Raw genomic sequence first — 10431 nt, forward strand, 5'->3', positions numbered from 1 at the left:
CTGGACTGCAGCTAAGTCTCCTAGTGAGAGAACTTAGGCGAGTGCTGGACTGCAGCTAAGCCCCCGAGTGGGAGGATTGCTCTCCACTCGGTAAGATTTTTTCAAACTTAGGCGAGTATCGGACTGCAGCTAAGCCTCCTAGTGAGAGAACTTAGGCGAGTGCTGGACTGCAGCTAAGCCCCCGAGTGGGAGGATTGCTCTCCACTCGGTAGGATGTTTTCAAACTTAGGCGAGTACTGGACTGCAGCTAAGCCTCCTAGTGAGAGAACTTAGGCGAGTGCTGGACTGTAGCTAAGCCCCCGAGTGGGAGGATTGCTCTCCACTCGGTAGGATTTTCTTTCGAACTTAGGCGAAACAGATTCGCGACTAAGCCCACCCACTGGGGGATTTCAGAAGTAAATAAGAACACAACAATCGAATGATAGGACCATAAGCTCTTGTCTTTGATAAACAAATTACAAAGGTGTTTCTTATTACATTTTATTCGAACGAGTGCTTAAGTATAAAAGGGGCGGAGCAGCTCCGCGTTCCAAGCCCGTGGCTCGTCTTTCTGATGCTCAATACTGTAAAGATGGTATGCTCCGTTGTGGAGAACTTTGGTGATGATGAAGGGGCCCTCCCAGGTCGGGGCAAGCTTGTGTAGTTTCTGTTGATCCACTCGAAGAACCATGTCTCCTTCTTGAAAAGCTCGACCCCTCACATTTCTGGCATGGAATCGACGCAGGTCTTGCTGATAAATGGTCGAGCGGATCAAGGCCATCTCTCTTTCCTCCTCTAAGAGATTGACTGAATCTTGCTGGGCCTGCTCTGCTTCCTCTTCAGAGAAGAGCTCAACTCGGTGTGCATTGTGGAGCACATCACTTGGCAAAACAGCTTCGGCTCCATAGACTAAGAAGAAAGGAGTTCGTCCGGTCGACCAATTAGGAGTTGTCCTCAAACCCCACAGAACCGACGGAAGTTCATCAACCCAAGCGCCTGCTACGTGTTTGAGATCACGCATCAGTCGGGGTTTCAGTCCTTTGAGAATTAGGCCATTGGCTCTTTCTGCTTGTCCGTTCGACTGTGGGTGAGCGACAGAAGCATAGTCGACTCGAGTGCCCTGAGAGGTGCAGAAAGCTCTGAACTCGTCGGAATCGAAGTTCGATCCGTTGTCTGTGATGATGTTGTGTGGGACTCCATATCTGAATGTCAATTCTCTGATAAAACTGACGGTGGTGCTAGCATCAAGGTTCTTGATAGGTTTAGCTTCGATCCATTTGGTAAACTTGTCGACTGCAACGAGCACATGAGTGAAGCCGCTCCTGCCAGTTCTCAGTGGTCCAACCATATCCAGTCCCCAGGCAGCAAAGAGCCAGATGAGGGGGATGGTCTTCAGGGCTGACGCTGGCTTGTGAGACATGTTGTAGTAAAACTGGCAGCCTTCACATCTGTCAACTATATCTTTCACCATTTCATTTGCTCGTGGCCAATAGAATCCAGCTCGGTATGCTTTAGCCACGATGGCCTGAGAGGATGCATGATGACAACAGGTCCCCGAGTGGATGTCATTGAGGATCATTCGACCTTCTTCTGGTGTTATGCATTTCTGACCGACTCCAGTCACGCTTTCTCGGAACAACTGCCTTCTTATCACAGTAAAGGCCTTGGATCGACGGACGATCTATCGAGCCTCTTCTTCATCCTCCGGGAGTTCTTTCCTGAGGATGTACGCAATGTAGGGCACCGTCCAGTTGGGAGTAATGGCCAGAACCTCCATGATCAGGTCGACCACGGCTGGGACCTCGACTTCAGTCGGATCTGTGGCGCTCTTAGGTTGCAGGGGCTCTTCAGTAAAAGGATCTTCCTGAACTATCGGCGAGTGAATATGCTCCAAAAACACATTGCTGGGAATGGCTTCTCTCTTGGAACCTATCTTTGCCAAATCGTCGGCTACTTGATTTTTCAGTCGGGGTATGTGGTGGAGTTCTAACCCCTCAAACTTCTTCTCAAGCTTTCTCACCGCGTTGCAGTAACCAGTCATGGCTGGGCTTCTGACGTCCCACTCCTTCATCACTTGATTAACTACCAAATCTGAGTCGCCATAGACCATGAGGCGACGGACGCCGAGTGAGATGGCCATGCGCAACCCATACAGGAGTGCTTCATATTCTGCTTCATTGTTGGAGGAATCAAAGTGAATCTGGAGGACATATCTGAGCTTGTCTCCTCGGGGGGATACCAGAACTACTCCAGCACCAGAACCATTCAGCATCTTGGATCCGTCAAAGAACATGGTCTAGTGCTCAGAGTGAACTTGAGTCGGCAGTTGCTGTTCGATCCAATCGGCAAAGAAATCTGCTATTGCTTGGGACTTGATAGCTTTCTTTGCCTCAAACTTGATATCCAAGGGAAGGAGTTCAATCGCCCATTTGGCCACTCAACCAGTTGCATCTCTGTTGTGCAGAATCTCTGACAATGGAGCGTCGCTGACGACTGTAACAGAGTGATCCGAGAAATAGTGTGCAACCTTCTTCATGGTCATGTAAATCCCATAGACAAGCTTCTGATAATGAGGATATCTCTGCTTTGACGGGGTCAGGACTTCAGAAATATAATAAATTGGGCGTTGAACTTTATAAGCTTTTCCTTCTTCTTCCCGCTCGACCGTAAGTACTGTACTGACGACTTGTCCAGTGGCTGCTATATAAACCAGTAGAGGCTCTTTGCTGATTGGAGCAGCAAGCACTGGCTGGGTGGAAAGCAGGGCTTTTAGCTCTGCAAACGCTGCATCAGCTTCTGGGGTCCACTCGAACTTGTCTGATTTCTTCATCAGTCGGTAAAGAGGCAGCGCGTTTTCACCGAGGCAAGAAATGAATCGACTTAGGGTGACCAAGCAACCAGTGAGCTTTTGGACATCATGCACACGCACAGGGCGCTTCATTCGAAGTATAGCGCCTACTTTCTCTGGGTTATCATCGATTCCTCGTTCGGAAACAAGAAAACCGAGTAACTTTCCGCCTGGAAATCCAAACGTGCACTTTGATGGATTGAGCTTGATATCATACCTTCTGAGGTTGGCAAAGGTTTCAGCAAGGTCAGTCAGTAAGTCGGAACCTTTACGTGACTTGACCATAATGTCATCCATGTATGCTTCCACATTCCAACTGATCTGAGTGAGCAGGCACTTCTGAATCATCCTCATGAATGTGGCTCCGGCATTCTTCAAACCGAATGGGACTGTTTGACGTAATAGTAGCACCCAAATGGGGTGATAAAAGTTGTCTTTATTTCGTCGGGCCCGTACAGACGGATCTGGTGGTACCCGGAGTAGGCATCCAAAAAGGACAAACGCTCGCACCCTACAGTCGAGTCGACTATCTGATCGATGCGAGGGAGAGGGAAGTGATCTTTCGGGCAGGCCCGATTGATATGCTTGAAATCAATACACATACGAAGTGAGTCTTCTTTCTTTCGGACCATGACAACATTGGCTAACCACTCAGAGTGATAAATCTCTCGGATAAACTCAGCTGCCAAAAGCTGAGCCACCTCTTCACCGATTGCCTTTTTTTTCTGGACGGCGGACCGTCGAAGATGCTCTTTAACTGGTTTCACCTTCGGGTCGACTCGCAAATGATGCTCAGCCAGTCCCCTGAGAACACCTGGCATGTCAGAAGGCTTCCATGCAAAGATGTCCTAGTTCTCAGGGAGGAACTGGATGAGCGCTTCTTCCTATTTGGAGTCGAGTGAGGTCGAAATGTGAGTCGGAGCAGGATTGGGATCTGTCGGGTGAATGTGAATCGACTTCATTTCACCAGACGACTGGAATGCTAATATGTGGCTGGCTTCTTGGCTCGCGGCAAGTCACTCGGATCTGCATTTTTCTGGTATTCTTGCAATTTTACCACGGCCATCTGGGCATCGGCGATCTTTGAGCCCTTCTGGAAGCACTCTTCTGCATTCTTCCAATTGCCAGAGATACTGATCACCCCTCTGGGACTAGGCATCTTCAGTTTGAGGTACACGTAACATGGTCGAGCCATAAACCATGCATAAGCTGGCCTGCCCAGAATTGCGTGATAAGAACTCTCGAAATCCACAACTTCGAATGTCAACTTTTCTTTGCGGTAATTTTTGGAATCACCGAAAACTACGTCGAGTGCAATCTGACCGAGGGATGCAGCCTTCTTGCCTGGAATGACCCCATGGAAACTCATATGGCTTTCACTGAGTCTGGACATCGGAATGCCCATTCCCTTTAACGTTTCTACATACAGTATGTTCAAGCCACTGCCACCGTCCATCAGAACCTTTGTCAGTCGAGTGCCTTCGACCACCGGGTCGACCACCAGTGCTTGCCTCCCAGGGGTGGCGATGTGCGTTGGATGATCAGACTGGTCGAATGTAATGGTAGTCTGCGACCACTTCAAGTAACTGGGTGTCGCCGGAGCGACCATGTTCACTTCTCTGTTGATGACTTTCAATCGACTTTTGCTCTCAATGTCAGCAAAAATCATCAGAGTGGAATTCACGTGGGGATAACCATCATCATCCTCTTCCTCATCCTCAGCCTTGTCTGCTTCTTTCTCCTTTTCCTTGGGCTGTTTCTCTCGGAACTGCTGGATTAGGAGCTGACACTGCCGAGTGGTATGCTTCGGGTAAATGAAATTACCTTCTTCCTCTTTCTTGGTGTGGATATGGCACGGCAGATCCAACACATCATTCCCATCTTGATCTTTTACTTTCTTGGGGTTCCATGGCCCTTTGGGCTTCCCCTTGAACTTTCCTTGAACCACAGTCAAAGCTTCACCCGGAGCAGCTGGCTCGGCCTTGCGCTTCTGTTTCCGACCGGAGTTTACTCCTCCGGCTTCGTGGGGCGACTGCTTTGTGCTTGCCGCTCCGGAGTCGCTCTTCTTCTTCGCCATTGGCATACTTGGTGGCAATTTCCATCATTCGAGCCAGAGTCATATTTCCTGTCCGGCCGAATTTCATATTCAACTCCCTATACCCGACGCCTTCCTTAAAGGCACAAATTGCCTGATGTTCTGACACATCCTCTACCGTGTGGTGTAGGGTGATCCATCTCTGGATATAATCCCTCAAAGTTTCATTCGGCTTCTGCACACAACACTGCAACTCTGTCAAACCTGTCGGCCGTTTGCAAGTGCCCTTGAATGTTCTGACAAACACTCGGGCGAGATCTTCCCAAGTATAGATGATGCCAGGCGCTAACTGATTCAGCCATGCTCTAGTTGAGCCCTCCAACATCAGAGGAAGGTGTTTCATGGCCACTTCATCATTGCCGCCACCAATCTGGACAGCCACTCGGTAGTCTTCAAGCCAAGTGTCAGGATTGGACTCTTCGGTAAACTTACTAACTCCAAATGCCAACCTGAAGTTGGGGGGAATCACCGCAGCTCTGATAGCTTTGCTGAAGCACTCTGGACCAGAGACATGCACCCTGTTGCTGGTTTGTGGACCTCCATCATGGCCCTCTCGGTGAGCTCTGTTTCTGTCGACCAAGCCCTGCACGAGAATATATCTCGCATCGAAGCCTGGATCCCTAGGGTCGATTGGAATACCTCGCCCAACACTGTGAGGGCGTCTGCCTTCATGCTGCCGAGGCACGTACGACCCGCTCCTTGGGGAAGGAGTGGGCACTCGATGGTGATCATCATGATCGACTCGACGATCATACTGCTCTCGGTTTCTGTACTGATCTCGTCGATCCCCACGTCCCTCACGCCTCGGAGGTGATCTTGGGCTATGGGCTGACTGAATTGTGTCTGCCATCATGGATCTGTTGTGGATCCTATCCCGCGACTGAGATACAACCGTATTCTGTTCTCCCGCCGCCCGGAGCAAGGCTCGGATCTGCACCAGACCTCGACCAGCTTCTGACTGAGAGGGTTGGATTGACTCTGCTATCCGGGCAGCAACAGCTAGATTCTGGATCGGGGTTCGGTATACCTGAGTTGGAGGAGGAAAAAGCTGGCGTCGACTGGATTCGGGAGCGCGCTGCCGAGCGCGATCGTCAAGTGCACGCAGGAGATTCTCCAGTCGAGTGCGCTCAGCCAGGTTGGCCAAGCGCGCCTGCTCCAAGGCCTAGGCCTCAGGGGTTTCTCCAACTATAGGAGTATGCAATGCATCCATGTTCCGGCGGCGAAGTTCCTCCCTCTGCTGCGAGGAGAGGGGTTCGGGGCGGTACTCCTCGTGAACGCGCGACGGATCGCTGTTCCCGCCGCCTCCGTCTTCACGGTTGAAGCCAAGAGGGCTGCGTGGTCCATTGACCATCAGAACTTCAGCCGCTGGGTCGCTGCTGTCGCACTCGGATGCAGTCTCTACGGAGCCAGTCGACAGATCGAACAAGCCATAGAGAGTTTCGTCGGGCTCGTTCGTCGCGACTTGAGGGGTGGCCGACTGGCGGGCCACCACATGCCTCACCCACCGCTGAAGCCTTGACCGACCAGAGCATTTGCTCCGGCGAGTCGCAGGGAGGGGGAAAGCTGATGGAGTCGACTGGTACTGGGTCGACGGTTGCCGCAAGAGGACGCCGCGGACGCACGCGCGAAAGTGCGTCGCCCCGCGGGCGGGGAGCGCGTCGGCGTCGAGTGGAGCCTCCTGAATCCAAGCGGAGTCGTCGGCAACAAACACGAGCGCGCCGAGACGGATCTCGCGGCCCTCAACCAAACCTCCGCCTGGAAACATGATGAAGGGGATCGGGAAAAACGCAACTTCTCCAACAAGTCGCTAAGACACCTGCCCCACGGTGGGCGCCAACTGTCGTGGTTCTAAGACTGACAGTAGAGTAGGGGGGTGAGAATGTAGAGGCAAGATCCTAGCTATGGAGGAGTTGTACACACGAGTTTTACGAGTTCAGGCCCTTCTCAGAGGAAGTAACAGCCCTACGTCTCGGAGCCCTGAGGCGGCCGACTGAATATATGTGTGTGAATTACAGAAAGTGTGAACCCTTGTCCCAGAGGAGGGGGGTGGCTTATATAGAGTGCGCCAGGACCCCAGCTCCCCTCCGTTACACAGGGTTCAATGTTCATAAAGGTGGGGCGTTACTAGTAACGTCTACAATAAAGTGTTATAAATGCCCATAAAGCTATGGTTTAAGTCCTGACTGTTGCAGAGTGGAAGGCTTCTCATCTTCAAGGTGGTCGAGTGTCTTCAAGGTGGTCGAGTGAGCACATCTTCATGGTCGAGTGGATGATGGTTTCTGTTCGACTGCTTCTGATTCTTTGTAGAGATGTCCTTGGGGAGGGTATGTCGGACATATCCATGACCCTACCCTAGGTACATAGCTTCGTCAAGGAGTAGTAGAGAAAGCTAGACGGATAAATAGTTCCTTATAGTCAAGCGGACCCACGCTACTACTTGTTCCAAAGACATGCACACCATCAAAATAGTCCATTCTATATCAATATACACCAAGAGGGAATAATTTTTTTGTATAAGAGAGGAAATAGTTCATCCATCCATAATGCCCTGCTGCTGGTGCAACCTTATCTTCTTCTTCTTCTTGTTCTCATTTTCTATGGGAGACGGCTTCGCAACAAGCTCTTTGGACCTTGCAACTATCTCGAAACTCACACGGGCATCGAGGGCAGCATATTTTATCCGCTCGTACGTCAATGGATAATTCTCCCATCCAGACGACCTTAATGCCACCATCTCATCACCCTTCTGAAGATTTGTACCGAGCACAAAATTTGCTACGTCGAATAGCGATGGTGTCTGTTTATCACAATCTTCTACATGAATTTTGATTCTGGTTTGTAGGTCAGCAATGCTTTTCAAATCAAGGTTGTACGGCTCCAGCTTCTGTTTGTCCCCTTCGATGGCTGCCCCACAGAAGTATATGTACTCCCAAGACAAGAAATCGTGAAGCTCACCTGGTATGGAGGGCGCGTGTATGATGTGGTACACCAAAACATCATCTTCGAGGCATAGCTGAAGGACGGCGGCGCGTTGGATATTCCCAGTGGCACGCTCTGTGTACTCTACGTTGAGACCGATGACCCTCGTCTCTACCTTTTTGAGGGAGTTGGATACATTGTTGATCCACTTCCGAACAACCCTTGGGTGGACGGTGACGATGGCAACTATGCTCAACGAGCCTTCGACGAGGACATGTTGGACGCTAAAAACCTGCATCTCGATCTCTTTCGCCATTTGGAACTGTTGGAATGGAGGGCTATGGTTTGGAGAATTAGGATTAGATGGCTAGTCTAACTGAAGTAGTAGATAATTATTTAAAGAGGTTAAAACAATGTGAACGCAGTGGGGTTTGGATGCAAATGAAGACGAAGGGGAGGTGAAGAAGATGAGGAAAATCGGTTCCCGATGGAGAAGTAAATGGGAGAAGTGGCGTGCAGGCAGTTGATTAGACGGCTAGGTAGACTAAACGAAAAGGCTATGCGGGTAGACTGAGGAGTCGTACCTGTTCGTGTACGTGTCCATCCTTCCTAATAGGTGGGACCTGTGCAAACAGATAAAAAAAATGTGTCGTAGCTGGTTCAGATGGATATTGGCGCGTGCGTGGGAGACACAGCATTCTCTGGTTAAGGAATACACGGTTATCCTCATCAAAAAAGAAAAGGACCATCTTCGCGCTTCCGCATGCACGAGAATTTGGTTCTGCTCGCAATATGGATGATACCTGGAGGATGAAGTGAATGGGCATGCTAGCATGGGAGACCTATTTCCGCTATACAGTACTAGAGTACTCATGTTCCTACTCGTAGTAGTACAACTGTGGTACACTTGATGGTCAAAATACTATCCATCCGGTCCTCACAGTGAAGTGACAACACCCTGCGCCTGACACTAGTCCAGGCGGCATGTTCGGGTTACCAAAGTCCTCACCCTGTGCACTGTGTAGTCTATCACCGCCGTTGTACAACACATTAGCATGCCTCGCCTCATCTCTCTCTCCCCTCCCATAGCACCACTCCATCTCCATCTCCATCTCCATCTCATTGTGCCCCCGTGTACCGTCGCCTCGCTCGCACCGACAACCTTCTCCCCCATAAGTCAAGCCCCCAAAAAACCCCACCTTCCAAACTCCACCATGGCCGAACGTGAACCGCACAGCATCCATATGAGCCGCGATTGGATCAGTCTCCCCGGTGACATCCTCGACCTCTCTTGTTCGTGTATGGATATGTTGAGCGCCCTGCGGCTGGCTGCATTCTCGAGGGACATGCACACGGCAATCGTCGAAGCGAGGCCTAAGCTTTTCAAGACACCCTGCTTGCTGCTATCTGGTCTTGCGAGATTGGCTCACCATGATACGGAGGCATACATGATGCCCCTCGACTTCAATCCGATCTCCATTAGCCGAAACTTCTTTGCAGGTATGTAGTGGGTCGCCGTACATCATTTCCCTCGACTTCGATCTGATCACCATCGCCCGAAACTTCTTGGCAGGTATGTACTTGGTCGACATGAACTCCCACTGGATGCCTGCCTTCAGAGAAGGGGAAGAAGGTAAAAAGTTGGTGCTCGTGAACTTCCAGACATCCCATGAGATTATCCTTCCTCCGTTGGATTATATAGAGTTTTACCATCACGGTCCAAGTCATCTAGATTACCACGTCAGTTGGACGGACCTTGTTTTGCAGAAGATTGTAATCCGCCAAGTGCCCACACGACATGCGAATTACACAGACTTCAAGCTAATTGCCTTGTTCGACCGCGGACTCGCCTATCTTTACGCTGGTGCCTTCTTTAGCTGGAGACAACTCAGCTCGCAGTGGATCATCGTCAAAGCTGATACACACTTTTGTGATGCTATTTAACACAATGGCATCATCTACGCAATCAACAAAGCAGATGGCACCACGTATTGCTGGGACGGCGCGTGTAAGTTGTTTCCGTCTCATGTTAATGATGACACCATGCCACTGTTTGAACTTTTTGTGATGGTTGGCATATCCCTGTTTGAGCAGAATTTGTGTAGAACTATGGCAATGTATTAGAGACGCCGTAAATCAGCTATATTTGGAATGAGTTAATTCATGCGATTGTGACCATGTCATTACAGCCAATTTGTACCCCTGAATAATCAAACGGTTAGGAATATATGGATATTCTCCTTATTTTACAGTAATCTATATACTACTACTAAATATGAGTGTGTATCAATGGTCATGTTAGTTTCCTCATTTTCATGATGTAGAAACATGCACCACACTGTTGGTTTCATCTAACCGTACATTAGGGAAGTAAATGTGCATATGGAGAACTCTATATTTGGAAGTAGTGAAATCTTGTAATGCTTACCATGTGTACATACTTATATTCGCCCTTCATCAATCAATGGTTAGAATAATATCCTCACAAAAATTTTGCCCACGGAACACGAGTATATAACAATGCATGGTCTGTTAGTTACCTTGAAGAATTTTTTGTGAGGACAGAACATGATTACATAACATGCATGAC

This window comes from Triticum dicoccoides, chromosome 7A (genome assembly GCF_002162155.2).
Source record: "Triticum dicoccoides isolate Atlit2015 ecotype Zavitan chromosome 7A, WEW_v2.0, whole genome shotgun sequence".
NCBI classification, from domain to species: Eukaryota; Viridiplantae; Streptophyta; class Magnoliopsida; order Poales; family Poaceae; genus Triticum; species Triticum dicoccoides.